This window comes from Macaca thibetana, chromosome 1, assembly GCF_024542745.1.
Source record: "Macaca thibetana thibetana isolate TM-01 chromosome 1, ASM2454274v1, whole genome shotgun sequence".
NCBI lineage: Eukaryota > Metazoa > Chordata > Mammalia > Primates > Cercopithecidae > Macaca > Macaca thibetana.
In genome coordinates, this window is record NC_065578.1 from 197,301,277 (window position 1) to 197,326,308 (window position 25,032).

The 25,032-nt window shown below is 39.8% G+C and overlaps 2 pseudogenes; both read right to left on the reverse strand.

Moving 5' to 3' along the window:
- Positions 1–17,104: 17,104 nt before the first annotated feature.
- Positions 17,105–20,726, reverse strand: LOC126941991 (carbonic anhydrase 14-like; annotated as a pseudogene).
- A 93-nt stretch (positions 20,727–20,819) lies between these two features.
- On the reverse strand, positions 20,820–21,367 carry LOC126941930 (60S ribosomal protein L12-like; annotated as a pseudogene).
- Positions 21,368–25,032: the final 3,665 nt, after the last annotated feature.

Consider the following 25,032-nt stretch of genomic DNA (forward strand, 5'->3'; position numbering starts at 1 on the left):
CAAGGAGAGATCTGTTTCATTTTGTTTTGCCATATTTCTAGATGTAAGTTTTAGCATGGGCCAGGAAGGACTAAAATAAAAGTTTTTAAAGTACTGTAGTTTTTGCCATACTTGACTCATATACTCAAAATACAGACTTGTCCTAGTGTAGGAATTGGAAAGCAAGAGTGGAAAGGAACGTAATAACTCGTGGGAGTTTAAAAATGAGGGTCTTGGCAAGTAACACTGATGTCTGAAAAAAAAATTAAATATAAATAAATAAATAAAAATAAGGGTCCTCAGCTGTTCTCTTCATATCCTCTTACAGTCTCTCAGATTCTTGTGGGGACAGTCTTAGATCCCCCTCGGAGGCAAGGTTATAGTTATATGTTATTAATCTTGCAGAGCTTCCTTTTAGTCACAATAGCCTTCAGTTTCTGCCATGCCCCTTCATAAGGGAGGAGGATGTTTGTACCATGATCCTCCCCTATAATCTATGGAATTAGGAGTCCTGTGTGGAGTCTTATCAATAAATATGCACATTCATCAAATGTCTACTTAAATGTGAATATTCTACCAGTGAGAAAAAAACACATAATTTTCAAAGTAATCATTGTTAAACCAACAGCAAGCTTCTTTCTTATCAGCACCGTAAAGTCCAGAAGACAGTGGAAAAATATCTTCAAAGTGCTGAGGAAAATAAGTGTCAACTTAGAATTTTATGCACAATATTGGAGGCAAAATAAAGACATGTTTAGACATATAAAACTAAGAGAATTGAATTATTAAAGGTTATATTTCAAGGACAAAAAAGAAGAGTCTGCCCAAGGCAAAGGTATGGGATACAAGAAACAGTGGTCAACAGAGAAATAAAATATATGGATGTATATATGGATAAATTTGAGTGTTTTATGGATTATCTAAGTTAAGGATTATCCCAAGACAACTCTACAAGGTAATTACTGTTCTTACTTTCATTTACCAGATGAGGAAACTGGGGCAGGGGAGGTTAGTAACTTGCTCCGCATCACAGAGCTATTGAGTGGCAGTCAGGATTTGAATTCAACCAGTGTAAAGCCGAACAGTCCAGGCTGTCAAGCTCTCTATTACAGCCTCCTCATAGGTATGTGGTGATTCTCTTCTCATCACCTCATCTCCTCAACTAGAGCTCTCTAAAGTTGGACTTTGTCTTTTTTTTCTCCTTTTTACAAAGTAGTCAACATGGGTGGGAACACAGCAGGAGCTCAAAGCAGATGAAAGGGAACAGAAGTCCCTATTTTGAGACTACTTTTATCAGAGTGATGTCTGATAATGGATGGTGATGACTTTTAATGGTCTTTTCTCCATATCATTGACCACTCTAAGCAAAATAATAATTTGAATGATAATGAAGAAAATTATGCTTATAATAACAATAATGACAAATACGAAATATCTAAAGTAAAACATGAAACCCTCCTCAGAATTCTGCCATCACCTTTTTAAAGTGAGAATGTATAGCACACTCTATCACTCATACCCTGAGGCTTTGAAGTTGGTGCTTTCTAATCAGATTTCTTATGGACCAGGTTTTCATATACAAATTATGTTTCCATGCTAAAGAATAAATAAGAGGGAGAAGTTAAAAAGGAGAGATTATATCTATTCACCCTATATCATTAAAAAATTCTTTTGAATTTTTTTCTAAACCATTCTGCTTATGTATATTCACTCTATTCTTAAAAGCACAATAACAAAGATATATTACAGAGGAAGTAAACCTATCACAACAATTAAATTCAGGGAGTTATTAAGGGCTACTGCAGCCTCACAATTAGTTTTTTAAAAATTTCTTGTCCTGAAGAAATTTCAAGACTAGTTATTTGGATGACACTCTAGGTCCACAGCATCACCAGATCACTGGAGATGACATTTCAAGACAGGCCTCTGAACCTCTCTCATAACACATAATTTGGTTATTTTCCCTATGTAAGAGATGGATTGTCTCCTGTCTAGGGAAAAAAAAACAGCCGTTAATAATACCTGCATTAGTCTACTCAGGTTGCAATCATAATATGCTAAAGTGGTAAACTTTTAAAAATGATGGTAAACCTGAGTTTATTAACAGGTTACATTCTAAAAGCTAAGCTAGTTTGGAAATTGGAAAACAAATATGTGTAGGTATTCATATGCCCTTGACCAGACTGGACCTCTTTCTTCCCAGGTAAGTCATTTTCTCCAATGGGGCCAGTTACTTAAAATGACATCAGACAATTGATAGAGCATCTAGATCTCGCTTACTTCTTAAACAAAAGCATTTTGCCACAACTAGTATGGAGTAGGTTTTTTTCAGACTATTTATACTTATTTTATGTATTTCAATACTGCCCTTTAAGTAAAAGTACTATATACTTTCTCTTCTTTTGGATTAATTCTGCTTAAGTCATAATCTTTTGTTTTAATTTATTCTAGTTTGAGTTTAAAAAAAATTTTAGAATAAAAAAATCTCAAAAATATACTATTATATATACATATATATATATAGAGAGAGAGAGAGAGAGAGAGAGAGAGGGAGAGAATGAATGAATAAAGAACACCTAGGTAACCCATCCTCCACCTTTGACAATTATTGGCTCCTAGCTAATTTGTGTCATCTGTAACCCCACCTGCTTTTGCCCTTCCTGTATTATTTGGAAGCAAATCTTATCATCTGTAAATATTTTAGGGCTTTAAAAAATATGTATAATCTTAATACCATTTTTACACCTAAGAAAATGGACAGTTTCTTAATATTATATGTTGTCTATAGATGTAAAAAGTTTTGGCAGTTTTTTGGAATAAGGAACCAAATAAGGTACTGAATATTGCAGCTGGCTGATACGCATCCTAAATTTCTTCTATTGTTGTGGTCCTCAAACTAGAGTGTATCAGAATCACTAGAGCCTTGTTCAAACACAAACTGCTGGGCGCCACTCCAGAGTTGGTGATCTGTAAGTCCTGCTGTGGAGTCTGGGAATTTGCATCTCTACCAAATTCCCAGGTGATGCTGAAGCTGCAGGTTTGGGTTCACTCACCTATTGGTTTATCAGCATCTCTCTGCCCTCTTACAATATTTGTTGAAGAAGTGTTGTTCACCTTGTAGAGTTTTTCTTAGTTTGGATTTTGGTGATTGCATGCTAGTTTTTTCATACTCTTGGTTGTCTCTGTAATGTGAGGAGTTTTTGATCTATTAATTAATGAGGTATTAAAAATGATGGTATTCTAATTCTAGTATTCCTTCATTTATGATCTAAAATGCCTCTAGATAGAAACTTCCCCTCATCTACTTTTTGGGAGAAAATTAAGAATAAATGCTTAACTCCTTGGTCTTCAAAATAATGAGCTGTTTATTAATATCCTCCAATAGTGAATAATTAATGTGTATGTCATTATCTATTCGTGCATTTAAATATATTTGATGTACTTCAGTCCACTGAAGTTATTTCTCTTATGAATGCTCAAATTGGCCCATTTTTGGCCAGTGAGAGCCTCTTTCATTTGGCTCCTGAGTCTATTTGCATGCCCCTCGTTGTCGTTGGTAGCATCCTTGCTAAGTGATATAACAAGATGTTCTAAGGCTCATCTTGTGTATTTCCTGCATGACTTGAAAACAGTTTCTCCAATTTTTTTTTCTTTTGCTTTGCAAACTCATTTAGATAATGCCATGACAAATTCAGCTTAGTATGAGAGGATGATAATCAACACATTTGGAAATAGTGAAGTATGAGTTAATAATACTTGACTATAATTCCCAAAACTCATTATGCTATAGAGCTGGGCTGGTTTATTAGACTTAGCATTCTCTGTAACCTGTCACGCTTCCATGCCTCTGCTCAAGCTAGTCCCTAGAATGTCCACTCCAGTTCTCTACTAGCAAACTTTCTAATCCTTCACATAAAAGGATTTTTATCTTCTTAAAGGAAAAAAATGCTGTTTTTAAGCACTAGAAGAGCATAATCATCAACAGAAAAGGCTTTAGAGTCAGATGAACCTAGGTTTGATTTACTTAGTAAGTAAATGATGGTGAGAAAATTACTTTAATATTTTCTACCCTGTTTTTTTGGTTTTTACATGTATGTTGGAGATAACATTTTCATCACAGAATTATTTTGAGAATTAAAAAAATACTGTTGTTCAAGTGCCTACAACAATGCCTGGCACATAATAACTGCTTAATGTTTTAAACTATTTAAAAATAATAAAGATTTGAGCCATTTTATATACCAAAAAAAAAAAAAAAAGAAAACAGTTTCTCCAAAGAGGCTTGTTTCCTCTTTACTGGAAAATGGCATTTGGCGATTGCGATCAGAGCACTAGGAATGTTGAGACTGGGTTTTTAGGTTTCTAGGCCTTTCTGTGGACTAACATCGATATTATTTGTTGTTGTTTTAATATAAAATACAGCATGAAGTTATACTGATACTTTTTTTTAAGTAAAAAAGAATTTTTACTTAATTTCTTTGGTCTGTGTCTTCTTTATCAAACTATACTGAGAATTCCAATTTGCAGCACCTGGCTGATATAATTAGAATATTACACAATTATTCATTAGTATAAGCTAAGAATATACACTCAGAAGTCTCAGAATATTAACATAAACATTACCAACAACATAGTTAATAAAAATAGGTTAAGTTTTGTTTTTGTGGGATAGAGGACAGGGAGGATTGTGTAAGGTATATCACACTATGAGTTCACAGTCCAAATACTGAGATTTCAAGTTATCTGGAATGATTAAGATTATTGCCAGCAGAATATACATTTACATACATTTGTTTTATTTCCAACTTTTAGAGATTTCTCTTTTACTTTATATAGCATTTTGATGGGTTTCTAGGCTTTGCACAAAAAAGCATATTTAAGCTATAAAGCAGAGATTAACAGTTTTCTTATGGGTTTAACACCAGTCATAAGCCCCATAATTTGTGAAAAGATGGGCAGGTAAAATTGTTACCAGAAACAATTTAATTTTTAGCTAATAGTGAAGCTGGCAGGGACATGCTCTGCAGTGACATTGCCCCCTTAACACTTCACACTTGTTGGCTAAAGGGAGGAGACCTACTGGGAAGAGAATACCATGTGGGGATGTCACCAACACTGACTCAGATCCTTATCACTGTCCCCTTAATTTTTCTGCAATAGCCTACCAGGTAGTCTCCTTTATTCTAGTTCTCCTGACTCCAATTCACCCTCCATCTTGCTGTGGGAATGATTTTTTTTTTTTTTTTTTTGAGACAGAGGCTCACCCTGTCACCCAGGCTGGAGTGCAGTGAGGTGATCTCGGCTCACTGCAACCTCCGCCTCCCGGGTTCAAGTGATTCGCCTGCCTCAGCCTCCCGAGTAGCTGGGACTACAGGCGGCCGCCACCATGCCCAGCTAATTTTTGTATTTCTAGTAGAAACGGGGTTTCACCATGATAGTCAGGATGGTCTCGATCTCCTGACCTCATGATCTGCCCGCCTTCACCTCCCAAAGTGCTGAGATTACAGGTATAAGCCACCGCGCCTGCCTGCCCCACTATATCTTGTCCTCTAGCTAAGCAGATTTCTTAAATTCTGCATTTTTCATGTTCTTTTTATTTTTATTAAAATAGAGATGAGGTCTCACTATGTTGCCCAGGATGGTCTTGAACTCCTGGGCTCAAGTGATCCTCCCACCTCAGCCTCCCAAAGTGGTAGGATTACAGGCGTGAGCCACAGTGCTCAGCCTTTCATGTTCTTTTTGGACTTTACTACCTTTGTTTTCTCAGACTGAAATGTACTTTCTCTTATTTGCCTGATTTTCTTCTCCTACTTTTCCTACTTAGCATCACCTTTTACATGGTTGAGTTAGATTTCTCCTCCCTGTATTTCTGTTAGAGCCTTTCATATATGAGTCATTCATTTAAAAATGGACAATTAACTTTCTAAGCTTCAATAGCCTCATCTGGAAAATAGAGTTAATAACTCAGTCAAAGCTCCCTTATCTGATTTCCACTTATCTGAGTCTTCAGATGGATCCTCCCAGTTCCCTGTGAAAAGCTTGATGACCAGCATCCACATCACACTGAACGCTGTCAACCATGCTTGGCCAACACAGTGAGACCAGCCTGGCCAACATAGTGAAACCCCATCTCTACGAAAAATACAAAAAATAAGCTGTCAATTGTGTAACATAATTTATCCTACTTATTGTAATTAAATACATGGACTAAATATGTGAAGTTATGAAATATGAATACAAAAGAAGGATTAATTCTGTGAAAATTAAGCTGAATGACTTGGAATAACAATAAAAAAAGTTGCTAAAAATAATTGCCATTGGAGAAATACAAAGACTAATAAAAGTAACAAAAAATTTAGAAAGATTCAGCATTACTTCTTAGTGTTTTAATTCATGCTCCACTTTAAAGAAACCAAAACTGGAAATCAGAGGTGATGGGTTTCGTTTTGGTTTATGCAGAAAAAAAAACAGTATTTCAATCAGTAGACTCATACTCAAGGAAAAGGCCTTGGCCCTACATCAACAGTGAACAAGTATATATTTGTATGTTTTAAGTTAAAATAAACATGTCTAAAGTATGTGTATATGTATTTTTTCATAACTGTAATTAACTTTTTAGATTAACCTACAAATTACTGGTTCTAATCATGTCAGATAAATAGGTTTTTACCTCATAGTGTTCTTGATGGATTCTGTAAAGCAATTGATACTATGCCTGGCATGTTGAAGGCATTTGCTCTTCAAACACAGGAATCCTATGAGGGAGATAGGATATCTTTTTATTATTTCCACTTTATGGTGACAAATCATGATTTATCCAAGATCATACACCAGTAAGTAACAGAACCAGGAAGAACCCAGATCCTTAGTTTTCAGGGTCCACACTCTTTCTACTGCAGCACCCAGTAGGGCTGTCTCCACTGGGGCTACAATGTAAAACTGCTTAACTTGAATCCTATCTGGACCTGTTACCCTACATGCAAAAGATCTTCAAAATGTCTTTACATAAGACGAGTCGGGGTCTTCAGAGTATCATTTAGATGATTATCACTGTCTCTATTCCATTTTTTGACAAAGCTTTCCCACATTACTCTCATTGTCTAAATAGTATATTTTAACAAGACTTTTTGAATCTTAGAAGAAACTTAAAAATTATTCCACCGTTACCAGATGAATTGGGAAGAGGATAAACTTCTTAAGTAAGTCTACTTAAATCTACTAAGAGATGATATTTCAAGTTTCAAGTGGCCTTCTGCAGATGGAGGCTAAGCACATTTTAAAACCCAGAAACTTATATTTGGCTCCAAAATTCATCTGGCTTCTCAGGAATCCTTAAATATAATTTTTTTAAAATACAAAAGTGATTTTTGGGTTTATAGCTATTTCAGCCATTTGCTGAACGGTCAATTGGATCTTAAACAGGTCATACATACCAAGAAAGTAGAAAAAGTCTGAAAGCTTGATCTGGTGACAAATTGTTCCATTCTAGAGAAAATTTTACATTTTTAAGCAAAATGGGGCAATACTTTAGTACAGTGGTCTTCAAACTTTTTTGACCACAACCCCACAGTAAGAAATACATTTTTATTATTGCATTCCAGATATAGAAGTCCCATGAAACAATACTTACCTCTTATATGCACTTTGATATTTTATTTCATTCTTCGAAAAATTTGGTCATAATCCACTAATTTTACCACTCACTAATGGGTTGCAGCAGGCAGCAACCCATTGGAAAAAAATAAAATAAAAGTTCTCTTTGGAACTTGAAGAATAAGGAAATTTGGGTGAAGTCAAGTTTGAAGCACCAAAGACCACTTTAAATTAGATGTGGTGTACTTATCTAAGATTTTGACTATATTGTAGTAATGAATAACTTGGTGAAAATAATCAAGAACAACCAATTTTCCAGAAAGGCATTAGCAAAGAGTATGACTTCTCAAATATACTTTCTGGAAGACCAGAAAGTGTAAGAACCTGACATTTGTATCATGATATAATTGCATACATTCGTTCACCCATTCACCAAGCACATTTAAAGCATGACCTCTGTGCAAGACCCTGTGCTACGGGCGTTGTGGACACAAAGGTGAGCTGAGTAGAAATCTGCTCAGAAATCTTACAACTGGTAGCTACTGTGAGTGTCGGTTTCCACAAAAGAGAACAATAATTCCTGCAATGGCCTGCATACTCATAAAACTGTTACAAAAATGAAATGAAAATAATATATGTAAAGATCCTTTGTAAATTATAAGGAAACGTTACTAAAAACAGTTGATTAGTGAAGTGTTCAAAAAATTTAGATTCATATCCTTTCTATATACACTAAGAAACCATTTGACAATTTGTTTTTCTCTTTTCCCCTGTAATCATTAATTTATAATGACTCTAGATTGGAATTAGATGATTTTGCTTAAGATTATTTTCATTTGTCTGAAAGCTTTATCAAGTAAAATCTTGCTGATAAAGCACTAGACTTGTGGATGAACACATTTCATTTTCTTCTAGTCTTGGTTGTGCTTCATGTTCACTGGATAATTTAAGGTATACCATTTAATTTTAAACCTTCTCCTCCAATAAAAAATAAATAAAACCCATTTCCTGCTTATCTCACTAGATAGGATTTATTAATGCACAATAAAAATTAAAACATTCAGAAGACTTCAAATAACACAAAGTACTCATGTCTACTAAAAAATGACAGGACTATAGGTACAGGGATCATAATCTCTATAAATGATATGCCGCAATCCTTAAACACCCTATCGATGTGAATATCACCTCCCCATTGTGATTCTTCTCAGCTATGTCAGAGCAACTCAACAGGACCAGGGTAGGTGAAGGGATTAATAATAACACATAGTCTGTTTCCTCTAGGAGGAAGGGAAATAAACATTAATGATTATGATGAGGTAGGTAGAAAGAAGGAAACCATTGATTATATTTGGTGAAGACTTTGGGTACTGTGTCAGCAAAAGTTTGCAATATAAAACCCTTGCTTTCAAGCGTCTTAGAGTATAGATAGGATGGCTTTTGAATGAACCAACAAAGTATGGTAAGTAGAGATGAACAGTGTGTTATAGGAGCATAGAAGAGGATATCTAACTCAGGTCCAGGAAGGGTTTCTGAAAGAGGTGACAAAAACCAAGTTCTGAAGGCTTTATTGAAGTTGGGTGGGAAAAAAAAAAAAAAAAAAAAAAAAAAAAGCTGAAGGAAAAGCATTTGAGACAGAACGAATAATGTACACAAAAGTAAAGAGGCAGGAAACAGTAATTTAGGATGGGTGGAGCATGGGGGACACGTGGGGAGGTGGCAAGTAGTGAGGCCAGTTCAGGATAAGTAAAAGGGTTTAGTTTGAAATCTCTGAGAAGCCATTGACTACAAGCAGGAAGTGGTATAACTAGATTTACCTTTTAAGATCACTCTGGTGGCAGGATGGACATAGATTAGAAAAAGGCAAGCCTTTGCAAAGGCTAGGAGGCTTTTGGTCAATGTTAGGTGCCTACGGTATGCCAGGGGATACTGTGGTCACCAAAAATATGCATAATCACACCTTCATGGAGTTCCAATCTGGTGGAGAGAAATAAATCTCAAACGAATACCTAATTACAAAAAGTAAGTGTTCAAAATAATTACTGTGAGGGAATATGACCTTCGTCCAGTCATGATTTGCTCTAGTCATGTGGGATAAACACTGGGACAAATTAGGGGCTGTACAAACCTGGGAAAAGGGAAAAAATGGGTGAGGCGCAGTGGCTCATGCCTGTAATCCCAGCGGTTTGGGAGGCCGAGGTGGACGGGTTATGTGAGGTCAGGAGTTTGAGACCAGCCTGGCTAACATGGTGAAACCCCGTCAATACTAAAAATACAAAAATTAGCCGGGTGTGGCGGCGCGCACCTATAATCCCAGCTACCTGAGAGGCTGAGGTAGTAGAATCGCTTGAACCCGGGAGGTAGAGGTTGCAGTGAGCCGGGATCACCTCACTGCACTCCAGCCTGGGCGACAGAGAAAACTCTGTCTCAAAAAGAAAAAAAAACTGGGGGGAATGACTTTTGGATAATATAAAAATACTGAAGAATATGCACAATGATTTAGAGGGGCCATTCAAGATAGAAGTGGGCTGCCCGAAAGGGTGATTAAGCCCTTAGTTCCTTTGGTTTGTTGGCTTTTCTTAGTCCATATTTTGCTTTTTGCTGCCACCTGGTTCAGGGATAGTTCTATCACTACCAAGTACCCAGCCTGAAGTTGTGGGGCACCAAAAAAAGCAAGTTGGTGATAAAGATTTCAAAAAGGAAATTGAAATACGTTTACCTCATTCTTGAAGTTCCTTCTTTGTTGTTGAATGAGTTCACTTTTTCTAGTTTTCCTTCATCTTTTTTGCAACTCAGCTCACTGCTTATATGCGCATGCCACCTAGTGACGAAAATTGGCCCTGCCTGCTTTTTAGGGAAATGAAGTGTTTTGTATCCACGGTTCAGGGGAAGGGAGACAGGTAGAGCAGATCACACACTGAGGAAACTTCAAAATGGGTCCCCTGGGCTGAGTGCGGTAGCTCACACCTGTAATCCTAGAACTTTGGGAGACCGAGGTGGGCAGACTGCTTGAGCCCAGGAGTTTGAGACCAGCCTGGGCAATATTGTGAAACCTCGTCTCTACAAAAAATACAAAAATTAGCCAGGTATGGTGGTAGGTGCCTATAGCTCCACCTACTCAGGAGGCTGAGGTGGATCACCTGAGCCCAGGGAGGTCGAGGCTGCAGTGAGCTGAGACTGTGCCACTGCACTCCAGCCTGGGAGATAATGAGAACCTGTCTCAAAAATAAATAAATAAGAATGGGTGCCCTAATGGGGCCAACAGGAGGCTCCCTGTGGTTGAGCATGACGACACAGACCTGGTAAATGCACAGCAAGCATTATTATATCTTTTTATTCCTAGACTCTCCTTCTGCCACTCCTCAAGCCTCTCAATATACTTCCATGTAAAAACAAAACAACAAAAAACAATAAAAGGCTTTGTTTCCCCCTCGACAAGGTGAGAAATCTTAAAAATAGTAGAGAAAGAGAGCAGGTACATCCGGGAGGGTCTCTCTGGCATGCCTTTTGACCCCCTTGTCCCTATTCTCCTGGGACCATTGTCTTTCTTATCACATGTCTCCAGTCAGCTGAAGCCTTCCTCCTTCCTGGCTCACCTTTGCTCTGTTTAATTTTCAATGTGTTCTCTGCAGCCCCTGTTCTTTGCTGAGACTTGCTAGATTTTCCATTTTATCATAGAATACTCCCACCACTTGAACTAAAAACCTAAACTTATTATGAGGGAAATGTCAATGTAATTACACAAATATATCTGATAATCCATGATAATTCACAGCCCTGTTGAGCAGACGCTGCTGTTTCTCTGCTCCTCTGTCTGAGGACCAAGAGGCAGGGTCAATGTGCTCCTAGCTACCCATTGCTTCATCCTCTTTTTCAAAAAACCTTTTTTTGGCCGGGTGCTGTGGCTCATGCCTGTAATCTCAGCACTTTGAGAGGCCAAGGAGGGTGGATCACCTGAGGTCAGGAGTCTGAGACTAGCCTGGCCAACATGGCGAAACCCTATCTCTACTAAAAATACAAAAATTAGCTGGGTGTGGTGGCGTGTGCCTGTAATCCCAGCTACTTGGGAGGCCGAGACAAAAGAATCGCTTGAACCCATGTGGCAGAGGTTGCAGTGAGCCGAGATTGCACCACTGCACACTACCCTGAGCAAGTGAGACTGTCTCAAAAAAAAAAAAAAAAAAAAAAGGCCTTTTTTCTTTTCAGTCTCACATGTTCAATCCACAAAATTCTGTCTTTCTTATTAAAAATAACAATTTTAAAAAGGAAAGCAATATACACATTTGGTACAAATACAAGTATCTGTGAAGGTATAAAATGAAAAGCAAAAATCTGTGCCTCTCTTCCTTCCCTATGCTGTCCTCAAGCACCTTCCCTTACTTTGGATTCTAAAAGGTAACCATTGTCAATATTTGGTTATCTGTGATGGTCACATGATGGTTAACTTTGTGTCAACTTAGCTAGGCTATAGGACCCAGTTATTTGGTCAAACACCAGCCCAGATGTTGCTGTGCTGTTATTTTTTAGATGTGATAAACATTTACAATCAGTAGACTTTGAGTAACACATATTACGTTTCATAACATGTATGGACCTCATCCAATCAACTGAAGGCCTCACAAGCAAAGACTGAGGTCTCCTAAAGCAGAAGGAATTCTCAAGATTGCAATGTAGAAACCTTAACTTAGTTTCCAAATTGCTGCCCTGTGGAATTTGACTCAAGACTGCAACTTCAACTCTTATCCTGAATCTCCAGCCTGCTAGCCAGCCCTACTAATTTCAGACTCGCCAGCCCCCACAATCACATGAGCCAGATCCTTAAAATCTCTCTCCCTGTCTTTTTGTCCTATTGTTTCTTTTTCTCTGGAGAACTCTGATACAGTGCCTGTACTAATGATGGAGATGGCCCTCGGGCTCGCCAAATCCATTCTTCACTCTCATAGTTAGTTTCCCTTGCAGTTCTTTGTGGCATTCAACTAAGTTATCTCTGCTGGAATGGGAAGAGAAGTGATGTGAACCATTTCATGCCTTACCAATGAAAACTTCTTGCTGTTTTTCTTCTCTGGATGACTGGGAGGGTCATGCTGGGAGCCTCCTTGGAAACCATGTGTTGAAGATGGCAGCCTGAGTCTTTCAGTAACCATGTGGAGCTGAGTCCCCTCTTCCCCAACCCTGCTCCTACAGATTTTGAACATTTTACTTAGATGTCTCTGAACTGTTAGGTAAATTGCAAAAAAAATTTCTATTGTGTGTAAACTATTACATTTTGGATCTGTTTAATAAACTAGCTTAACTTACCCTAATTTAGAAATCCAACACCTAAAACATAGGGATTGGCTTAGTAGATGCAAAGCAGGAGGTTAGGAACTGATATCATTGACTGAAAGACGGAGCCTCTTCCTATGCCATGGCAAAATATTTGGTAAAACTGTTGCTGTGGTAACTTGACAAGCAGACACAATTCTTATGGTACTGGTACTTCTAGGAAGGTAGATGGAATGAGCCAGAATGTAACTGTGAGTTGGCTGCTGCTGGCTGTTTGTGGCTAGGTATGTTCAAAAAAGAGATGAGCTCACACCAGAATCTACTGGTTTGCAAGCAAAGGAAGGGAATAGAGTCCAGGGGACTTAAAGATTTCTAAAAGCCAACTGCTTCAGTACTGTAATAGCCGAGACAAGACTTGTAGCTCAGAGGACTGTCACTGAGACATTTCAGTCAGGCAAAGATCTTCTTTCAATCATGCCCAATTGTTTCAGATAGTTTCAAGACAACTGACACTAAATTGAGAAAAGAGGGTTTGGGGCAGGAAAGAAAAGAGATAAACGAAATAGGCTTAAGTACTCTCTCTAGAAAGGAATCCTGGCTGTGGCTATTGATTGGCACATGGTACTGAATAGAAGAAGCAAACAGATTAAATGTCTTGTAAGCTTTTTTTTTTTTTTTTTTTTTTGAGACAGAATCTCACTCTGTTGCCCAGGCTGGAGTGCAGTGGCACAATCTCGGCTCACTGCAATCTCCGCCTCCCAGGTTCAAGCAATTCTCCTGCCTCACCCTCCCGAGTAGCTGGGACTCTGTACAGGCGCCCGCCACCAGGCTCGGCTACTTTTTGTATTTTTAGTAGAGACAGGGTATCACAATATTGGTCAGGCTGGTCTCAAACTCCTGACCTTCTGATCTGCCCGCCTCGGCCTCCCAAAGTGCTGGGATTACAGGCATGAACCATGGCGCCTGGCTGTCTTGTAAGCTTTTGAAATATAAGTATTGCTGAAGAAACGTCAGGAAGTTTGGCCTAAAAAGTTTTTGTTAAAATAAAGCAAATCTTGTTCTCCCAAACTTGCAGAAATCAGGCTGTAAAAGTTGAATAATCTTTGAAGAAGGCGTATTCTTCACCACCTCCTTTAGAATTTTTTTCTTTTCACAGCTTTTTGGTCTTTTGATTAGGATGTGTCCGCCCTTCCTTCCTTCCTTCCTTCTTCCTTCCTTCCTTCCTTCCTTCCTTCCTTCCTTCCCTCCCTCCCTCCCTCCCTCCTTCCTTCCTTCCTCTCTTTCTCTCTTTCTTTCTTTCTTTTTTTTTGAGATGGAGTCTCGCTCTGTCACCCAAGCTGGAGTACAGTGGCGCAGTTTTGGCTCACTACAACTTCCGCCTCCCGGGTTCAAGCGATTCTCCTGCCTCAGGCTCCTGAGTAGTAGCTGGTATTACAAGCATGTGCCATCACACTTGGCTAATTTTTGTATTTTTAGTAGAGACAGAGTTTCACCATGTTGGCCAGGCTGGTCTCGAACCTCTGACCTCAGGCGATCCACCTGCCTCGGCTTCTCAAAGTGCTGGGATTACAGGTGTGAGCCACTGTGCCCGGCCCAGTGTCATTTCCTTAATGTTTATTTTGCTTGAAGTTCATTGAACTTCTTGGGCCAGTAAGCTTGTAGTTTCCATCAAATTTGGAAAATATATTTTAAATTTTTAAATTTATTTTTACTTTTAGAGACAGGAGGTCTCACTAATGTTACCCAGGCTGGTAACAAACTCCTGGGTTCAAGCGATCTTCTTGCCTCGGCCTCACAAAGTGTTGGAATTATAGTCATGAGCCACCATGCCTGGCTGAATGTGGAAAAAATTTTGACCATTATTTCTTCCAGCATTTTTTCTTTCTACCTCCCAACTGCTATATCGTCTGAGACTCTAATTACATATCTGTTCAGTCACTAGATATTACCCCAAAGCCCACTAATTCAATTCACTTTTTCTCAGTCTTTTTTTAATCTGTGTTTCATCTGTAGTTTCTTTAAAATTACTGCTATGTCTTCACATTCACTAATATTTTCTTCTGTAGTATCTACCTGTTCATGTCATTCAGTTTATTTTTAATTTCAGATACTAAATTTTTCATCTCTAGACCCATCTCGATATGGATCTTTTATGTATCTTCCATTTTCCTATTCATCATGTTTACACTTTAGCTTTTAAGCATAGGAAGTATATGTACAACAACTGTTTTAACATCTTTGTCTAATAATTCCATCATCTGTGTGTTTTCTGGGTCTGTTTCTTTTGACTGGTTTTCCTCTTGATCATGGCTTATCTTTTCCTGCTTCTTTGCATGCCTGATAATTTTTTATTGGCTCCTGGACATTGTGGATTTTACTTTACTAGGTGATAGACTTTGTTGTATTACTTTGAATATTTCAAGAGTTTTGTTCTGGGACAAGATAAGTTATTTGGAATTGGTTTGATTCTTCTGAGGCTTGCTTTTATTTATTTTATTTATTTTTCTTGAGATGGAGTCTCGCTCTGTCGCCCAGGCTGGAGTGCAGAGGCACAAGAGGCTTGCTTTTAAGCTTTGTTATGGCGGCCCAGAGCAGCCACTAGCCTAGCGCTAATTTGACCCCATTATTGAGGCAATAGCCTTCTGAGGACCCTACACAATACCCTATATTATAAGATCTGTCCACGCTGGCTGCTGGGAACCCAAACTATTCCCAGTCCTATATGAGGTCAAGGGATTTTCCTGCCTACTTCTTTCTGGTGGTTTTTCCCCTTGCCCTGGGTAGTTTCCTCATTGCTGAACACTGCAGATCAGTACTCAGCCTATTCTACAAGTAGAATGATGTTTCCAGGAGCTGAGAGGGAGGGAAATGGGGAGATGTTGGTCATAAAGTACAAAGTTCCAGTTATGCAGGATGAATAAATTCTGGAGCTCTAATTGTATAGTATGGTTCCCATAGTTAACAATACGGTATTGCATACTTGACATTTGCTAGGAGAGTAGATCTTAAATGTTCTTACCACACACACAAGAAAATGGTAACCATGTGAGGTAATCGATATGTTAATTAGCTTGATCATGGTAATCATTTTACAATATATATATGTATATCAAAACATCACAATGTACACCTTACATACATACAGTTTTTACTTGTCAGTTATACTTCAATAAAGCTGGGGGAAATAGAGGGAGAATAGAGGGAGGAATCTCTTCAAATATCCAAAATTCTCTTTTTAATAGTTCCCTTCTTTTTTTTTGAGACAGAGTCTTGCTCTGTTGCTCAGGTTGGGGTGCAGTGGTGTGATCTCGGGTCACTTCAAGCTCCGCCTCCCGGGTTCACGCCATTCTCCTGCCTCAGCCTCCCGGGTAGCTGGGACTATAGGCGCCCCCCACCACGCCCGGCTAATTTTTTGTATTTTTAATAGAGACGGGGTTTCACCGTGTTAGCCAAGATGGTCTCGATCTCCTGACCTTGTGATCCACCTGCCTAAGCCTCCCAAAGTGCTGGGATTACAGGCGTGAGCCACCGCGCCCGGCCAATAGTTCCCTTCTTTCTGGCGCTGCCCCACAAATTCTAGCTGCTTTGATCTTCCTAAACTCTGAAACACCTGTGTTCTATTTGTTTTTCCTGTTTTTAGGTAGAGAGCTGGGAAACTTGAAGAGCTTACTTTGTTTCCCTTCTCTCAAAGATGACCACTTATGCTACCTGTTGTCCAATGTTTATAAATCATTGTTTCCCATATTTTGTCCAGTTTTCTAGTTGTTTAAGGCAGGAAGGAAAGTGTGGTTCCAGTTATTTCATCATGGTTGGAAGCAGAAGTTTCAATACCCACTTAAGATGAGAATCCGGAGGATAGAGAAGAGAGTACTTCCCAGAAGGCACCGCCAGGGACTTAACATCGCCTGGGTTCTCTCAAATCTCCATACTCCCCTTTAGCAACTTACAAGGCGGACCCTCAGATTTGTTGAGGACTTAAACACACAGCTTAATCTTTTCCTTTATATTCTTTTTTCTTTTTAAAAAAATTATTTTTTTTTTTTTTGAGACAGGGCCTCACTATGTTGCCAAGGCTGGCATCAAACTCCTGGGCTCAAGTGATCCTCCTGCCTTAGCCCCCTGAGCAGCTGGGATTACTGGTGCTTGTAACCATGCCCAGCTCCTTTCTGTTCTCTTTTCTGCCATAATTCCAGGTGTCTATGACATCCTTATAGTCGACCAGTCCAGTAATAGCAGCTCCTACTTATTGAGCCTACTGTGCCAGATATTTTACCTATGTTGTTTTTTTTTTTTTTTTTTTTTTTTTTTTTTTGAGATGAGTCTTGCTCTGTCACCCAGGCTGGAGTACAGTGAGGCAATCTTGGCTCACTGCAACCTCCGCCTTCCAGGTTCAATCAATTCTCCTGCCTCAGCCTCTGGGGTAGCTGGGATTACAGGCACCCGCCACCACTCCCGGCTAATCTTTTTATTTTTACTAGAGCCAGGGTTTCACCATGTTGGCCAGGCTGGTCTCGAACTCCTGACCTCAAGTGATCTATCTGCCTCAGCCTCCCAAAGTGCTGCGAATAAAGGCATGAGCCACCATGCCCAGTCTACATACGTTGTCTTCTTACATTGCTCCTACCAGTTAGTTATAATTTGCTCCTTTTTTAAAAAAAATAAGAAAACAGACACAGAAGTTTTAGCGGTTTAGCAACTTGTTCAAATTCATTTGTTGTTAAGGGACAGAGCCAAGATTTAAAAGTAGCCATTGCTCATCATATACCTTGTTAAACTAGCTTTGCAATTCCTAGACATCCTTTACTGCAGCAGACTTCCCCTCCACTTCACTCCAACAATTCATTCCCAAGAATTAATGTAATCACCACCTAAAGCTTTGAAATATTGAACAATCTCTTTGAACACACATATCTTAGATGCTTCCAACCTTAGCTTTTCCCCATTCTTCTCCTTTTCTTTCTTTTTGAGACAGAGTTTCGCTCTTGTTGCCCAGGCTGGAGTGCAGTGGCACAATCTTGGCTCACTGCAACCTCCACCTCCCGGGTTCAAGTGATTCTCCTGCCTCAGGCTCCCAAGTAGCTGGGATTACAGGCATGTGCCACCACATCTGGCTAATTTTTTGTATTTAGAGACAGGGTTTCACCATGTTGGTCACACTGGTCTCGAACTCTTGACCTCAGGTGATCCACCCCTCCCAAAGTGCTGGGATTACATGTGTGAGTCACTGCGCCGGCCTTTTTTTCTTTTATTGAAAACTAAGTTATCATTCAATGTCACAAGGGCCTTCAGGTCCTTTGTTCCTCTTTCTCTGCCCCATTACCCCATTAATCCTCAACCCTAGATGAATCCAAGCACCTGCTTGTTCTCCTACTGGATCACTGAGCGAGGATGGAAAAAAAATGTACTCAATATTCAACTCAGCATTGAGTATTGCTCAACAACCTTTTTACTAATTCTTAGCAAAGTTTGTTATTTCCCAGAAGTGCTGTTCCAAAACTTTATCTTCCTTTTTCTTTTCTCCTTACTTTCAGCAGGTGATTTTCCTTCCTACTTCACAGAGAAAACCAGCTCTCTTCCAGCCCTGCTCCTTCACTTCCAAACATATATCTGTACTCATATTTTCACCTTTTCTCTTTTTTGAGGAAACGAAAACAGTATTTCTTCTCTTTACATTTTTACTTGCCCTCTTGACCCCACCTCTTTCTTGCTGCCTTTGGGACTTTTCATCAGTTATTTCTTCTCTCTCTCTTTTTTTTTTCTCCAGAAACTTTAGTTTCCAAATATGTTGAGCAAAAATATACAACCCCAACAGCAACTCTTTCTCCTAAGGGTAGATCCTGCAATATATCTAGGGAAAGGGACATAAAGGTGAGGGGGTGGAGGACTTTGGGGGTACATCTCAAACTTCCCCTAAAATTAAATAGTTTATTCTCTGCACTAACAACACAGGGATCCCCTGATCTCCTTCTACATGTTTTGAGGGGCTGAAGGCTCTGCTGTTCTTCCTGGAATGAGAGCCTGGGTCCATACTTCTCTATAGGGGATGTCCAGAGGAAGGAGTGCCTACTACTCCTACAGTGATCCTGGCCAATCCCTGCACCCCATTTTAGAGGTTCCCTGCGGGGTGGTGAGACATGAGGGGAAAGCACCCCTGGAGGCACAAGAGGAAGGCATCCATAGCCAAGGTATCTGAGAGGGAGTTTATGCCTCAGTGGTGGCTCATACTGAGGTGATGACCACACTCTTCTGATTTTCCAGCCTCTTCTTCTGGATCCTTCTAGCCATGAAAAAAACGGCCAGCAGAAGTCAGACAGAGCCAACCAAGATTCCTACACCGAGGCTCAGCATTTCACCTGTAGGATACAAGGATCCCACCTGGATGAAAAAAGCAAAGGTCATTGCTGATTGAGAGGCTGAGGGGCTCAGTAGTTCTGTACCAGGACTTGGAGGGCCCCTCTTCTGTGGAGAACAATGTCTCCTGAAGCTTTTCCAGCTATTCCATTGATATCCGGGCCCTTGGACTGAAAACTGTCCAGGGCACACTACTAGCAAGGGGAAGTTGTGAGTGAGCTATTGTAAAGGAAGAACTGCCCTAGCTGTCGGGGGAGCAGCTGTCTCACTGAGGTCTTCTGATCTTTATGCTTGATTTCATGCAAGTGACCCAGAATGTGTTCATAAGCTATATCCTTTTTGTTTGTTTGTTTTTTGTTTTTTGAGTCTCGCTCTGTTTCCCAGGCTGGAGTACATGGTGCAATCTTAGCTCACTGCAACCTCTGCCTCCCGGGTTCAAGCGATTCTCCTCCTACCTCAGTCTCCCAGGTAAGCTGGGATTACAGGTGCCCACTACCACACCTGGCTAATTTTTGTATTTTTAATAGAGATGGGGTTTCAGCATGTTGGCCAGGCTGGCATAAGCTATATTCTTAGTCTCACTCACCTCAATTAGGATGCCTAGGACAGTCAGGCCCTGAGGCCTCTGAGCGGCTTCACTCAAGCTATCACAGGAATCAGAGTCATAATGCATGATGCGGAGCTCAGTAACTGTGGCTTCACTGTTGATCTGGTGTTCTGAGCCCCCTGGGGATCATCCTGGCCCCAGTGCAGGTGGAGCTGGGGAGCTACATATTTTCTGGAAAGTCCACTTAGATACAGGGTAGAGGGCAGAGACAGTTGCATTGTGTAGCTATTCTTGTGCAGGTCTAAAGGCTCAGTGCCAGGCCAGTCATATCCATGGAGCTGCAGAGCAGTCATCTAAGGGTCAATCGTCGCACTGTCTGGATATTGAAGGGGGACTGTGTATTGTTTCCACACTTCAGAGTAAGAGGCTGGCCAGTGGTCCTGACCATGTGGGCACTCATATGTCCAGTGTTGACCCTCATCTGCAGCCAGGATCCAAATCACCTCTAGCAAGATGATGAAGAACATCATGGTATCCCAGGAAGGGGCACAGGGGACTGGGAGTTTGGAGACTAGAAGACTAGGGCAGACAGACAGAGAGATGGGGAGAGAGGCAGAGAGAGAGGTGAGTTCCTCATGTTGAGTGTATTTACCCCTTTTTTTGTTGCTATCTCTGTGTCTCTGTGCATTTCCAAGGGATTTGATTTTCAGGAGGGTCTTATGGGTTTCTGGGTCCCCAGAACAAGTCTCTTGCGGCTTCTCTCAGCCCTTCCTCTTCATCTCCCTCTGCAGTCTCCATTCCACTTGATGACCCAGTTAGTTCTTATTTCTCTTGGATTTGCAAGTTCTCCCTCTTCCTGGCTACTTTTTTCTTCGTGAAGCTGTGTTGCACCTTTCTTTCTTTCACTATCCTTTTGGAAAATATAGTTGTACATTCAATGTATGCACTGCACCTCTGGTTCATTCCATAACTTATTATCGTCTGCCTTCTTCTCACCCTTCAACTGAAATTGCTCTATTTAAAGATACTAAACATCCTTTACTTGCTAACTTTAATGATTTCTTCCCAATTTTACCCAATCTGATTTTTTTTTGTCAAATGATCCTTTATTGAAATATTTTCCTTTGTGCTTAACTGGCTGGGCATTCCACAGCACCACTGTTGATGTCATCTATGATGTCATGAGGGTGGCGGCCATCAACATTACAGCCCATAGACCCATAGACTGGGCAGTCCCCAGGATCTCTTTAATGATTCCAGAGAGTTCTCTGGCTAAGGATCAGTGCCACATCTGTCCAGCAATGTTGACGATCTCATCAAAAGTGATATTCCCACTGTGTTTAATGTTTTTCTGTTTCTGTCTCTTGGTGGTTCCTTGAGGGCTTTGATGATCAGGGCAGAGGCAGAAGGCACCACCTCAATCTGGGTCTGTCTGTTCTGAATGGTCAGTTTCACTGTAATCCTCAGGCCCTTCCAGTCACCTGTTGCCTTGGCAATGTCATCACCAACCTTTTTCGGAGACAGACCCAGGGGGCCGATCTTGGGAGCCAGCGCAGAAGTGGCACCGACTTCACCTCCGGTGCACCTCAGGTATACGACTTTGATCTCGCTGGGGTCGAACTTTGGCGGCATGGTGGAGGCGGCTGGTGTCGGATGAACCCAGATTCGGAATGACCAAAGAAAGTTGCACCTTGGCCTCCTCCGAGCGGAAAGCCGAAAGGGTCCCCAGTCTGATTCTTAAACAGCATTTCCTACAGAGTTTAATAAGTCACCTGAAAAAACAATGCTGAGTTCAAATAAGATTGAGAAACATTGGGTTGTATAACATTGAGCAGCTTTCTTTTTTTTTTTTTTTTGAGACGGAGTCTCGCTCTGCTGCCCGGGCTGGAGTGCAGTGTTCGGATCTCGGCTCACTACAACCTCCGCCTCCCGGGTTCACGCCATTCTCCATTCTCCTGCCTCAGCCTCCCGAGTAGCTGGGACTACAGGCGCCCGCCACCTGGCCCGGCTAGTTGTTTTTTTTTTTTTTTTTTTTTTTGTATTTTTTAGTGGAGACGGGGTTTCACTGTGTTAGCCAGGATGGTCTGGATCTCCTGACCTCGTGATCCGCCCGTCTTGGCCTCCCAAAGTGCTGGGATTACAGGCTTGAGCCACCGCGCCCGGCCATTGAGCAGATTTCTTTACTGCAGCACTTATTTACGTTCAAAATATCCTAATAATCATTGTGATTTCCAAAACGGGGATATGTTAAGTACTGTTTTCCAAACTTATTTATCAACAGAATCCTTTTTATACGGAGCATCTTGCAAAATTAGTGTTCTGAGAGTCATAACATGGGAAACAATGCTTAATTGTTTTGAATGTGGTCCAAGGACACTTGCATCAGAATCACTTTGGATGTTGATTATTGATACGAAAACTAATCACCACGTCTTGCTATGTCAGAAGCTCTTCTGCCAGAAGCCGAAAAAGAACACCCTTTCAAGGAACATGGAGAAGTTAACATGTGAGGATGTCAGAACAAGAACACAGAGGGTGCCTCGGTCCCTAATACTTTGGGGGCCACCATATTATCCCTGGACTAGACCGTTATATAATAGAAAATACATTTACTTCCTGTATATGCCGTTGCTATTTTTGCCTTTGATAATGCAGCTGATCTGAAAACTAATTAATTCAGAGATAAAAAGAGAACCTACTTTCTGACTAATCATGGTGCGCAATCTCTGTTCTGTTTTTTATAATAAAGCATGGATTTCTTTGTTGTGATTTCTTCCTATTTAAGGTAAAAAGATAAGGTCTTTCTTCTTTTCTTCTTTTTTTAAATTTCAATATCTTTTAAGGTACAAGTGGTTTTTGGTTACATGGATGAGTTCTATAGCGGTGAATTCTGAGATTTTAGTGCACCCATCACCCAAGCAGTGTACACTGTACCCAACGTGTAGCCTTTTATCCCTCACCCTTCTCCCAACCCTCCCCTTGAGTCCCCAAAGTCCATTATATCACTCTGTATGTCTTTGCGTCCTCATAGCTTAGCTGAATCAAGATCTATTTTTTTTTAATTATACTTTAAGAAGATCTATTTTAAAGGTAAAAATGTTAACACTTGATAATGGATTGGATATGGGACATTTAGAGATTGGCTAGGTTGGGATTTTTTAAAAGTTCTGCATTGTAATTTATGTTAGAAATTGTCCAAAGCACTTTCATTAAACTTCTGATTTCTCTATTGTGTTTTTCTGTGACTCAAGGTAAAAAAAAAAAAAAAAAAAAAGAAAGAAACTGGCTACATAATACAATAGCTACTTATTAAGTTCTTACCATTCGGGTTTGTATTCAGGAGTATTCAGGTTTGTATACTCCTAACATCTAATTGAATGCCTGGTGCAGAATGGGTTCTCAAAAAACATTGGAAAGGCAGATAAAAAACTGCCTACACATTAGATTTCTCAATAGCAATTGTAAACTAGAAGATAATGGAATACTACATTCAAAATTCTAAAAGAATGTTGTTTTCAACTTGAATACTATAATTATCTATGCATACCTAGATCATCAATCATATGTGAGAGAACAACTATTTTTCATTTGGGCAGTCTCACATGATTTACCTTCCTTGTGCCCTTTCTCAGGAAGCTCCTACTAGAAGATGTCTCACAGAATGGGAGAAAATTTTTGTAATCTACTCATCTGACAAAGGGCTAATATCCAGAACCTACAAAGAACTCAAACAAATTTATAAGAAAAAAACAACCCCATTAAAAAGTGGGCAAAGGATATGAACAGACATTTCTCAAAAGAAGACATTCATACAGCCGACACATGAAAAAATGCTCATCATCACTGGCCATCAGAGAAATGCAAATCAAAACCACAATGAGATACCATCTCACACCAGTTAGAATGGCAATCATTAAAAAGTCAGGAAACAACAGGTGCTGGAGAGGATGTGGAGAAATAGGAACACTTTTACACTGTTGGTGGGATTGTAACTAGTTCAACCATTATGGAAAACAGTATGGCGATTCCTCAAGGATCTAGAACTAGAAGTACCATATGACCCAGCCATCCCATTACTGGGTATATACACAAAGGATTATAAATCATGCTGCTATAAAGACACATGTACACGTATGTTTATTGCGGCACTATTCACAATAGCAAAGACTTGGAATCAACCCAAATGTCCATCAGTGACAGACTGGATTAAGAAAATGTGGCGCATATACACCATGGAATACTATGCAGCCATAAAAAAGGATGAGTTTGTGTCCTTTGTAGGGACATGGATGCAGTTGGAAACCATCATTCTCAGCAAACTATCGCAAGAACAGAAAACCAAACACTGCACGTTCTCACTCATAGGTGGGAACTGAACAATGAGATCACTTGGACTCGGGAAGGGGAAGATCACACACCAGGGCCTATTATGGGGAGGGGGGAGGGGGAAGGGATGGCATTGGGAGTTATACCTGATGTAAATGACGAGTTGATGGGTGCTGATGAGTTGATGGGTGCAGCACACCAACATGGCACAAGTATACATATGTAACAAACCTGCACGTTGTACACATGTACCCTAGAACTTAAAGTATAATAATAATAATAATAAAATGCCATTAAATTTCAGATACAAAAGGTAAAAAAAAAAAAAAAAAAAGAGTATACCAAGAAAGAGGAAGACATGGAAGACCAGAAACAGGGTATTGGCAGGGCAGAGAGCAAAGGGAATGCTTAGGATGACAGCAAAGACAAGTCCCAGGGCAACTGTGGGGGAGCAGGTGGAGAGAACAAGCAATCCAGAGTAGATGAGGAGGTCGGAAAACTCCAGTACAGGTATCTTCAAGGAAAACAAAACAAAAAGCCACATAAATTAATAGGTTTGACCATATAGAAATTATATATTGACTTTGTTTTACAGAGCTGTTGGAGGGTGTGGAAGGACTTAGTCAAGTATTCATAAGAAAATCAGAAGCAATTGTGAACTGGAAAAATAAAAAAATTTGTGCAAAAAAGGAAATATAATTAAAATAGACTACTTGGCTTAATGGTGATTAATATTTACAGAGTCATATAATAAAAAAACTCCCTGCATATCATGAATGAAGTAATTACATACCTTTGTCAAAATTTATTGCACTGTTCCCTTAATATGAGTACATTTTATTAATTGTAAACAATACCTCAATACCTCTAGCCAAAGGCTGCCTGCTCTGTTGGACAAGACTTTTTTTTTTCTTTTTTCTTTCTTTCTTTTTTTTTTTTTAAAGAAATGGAGTCTCGCTCTGTCGTGCCCA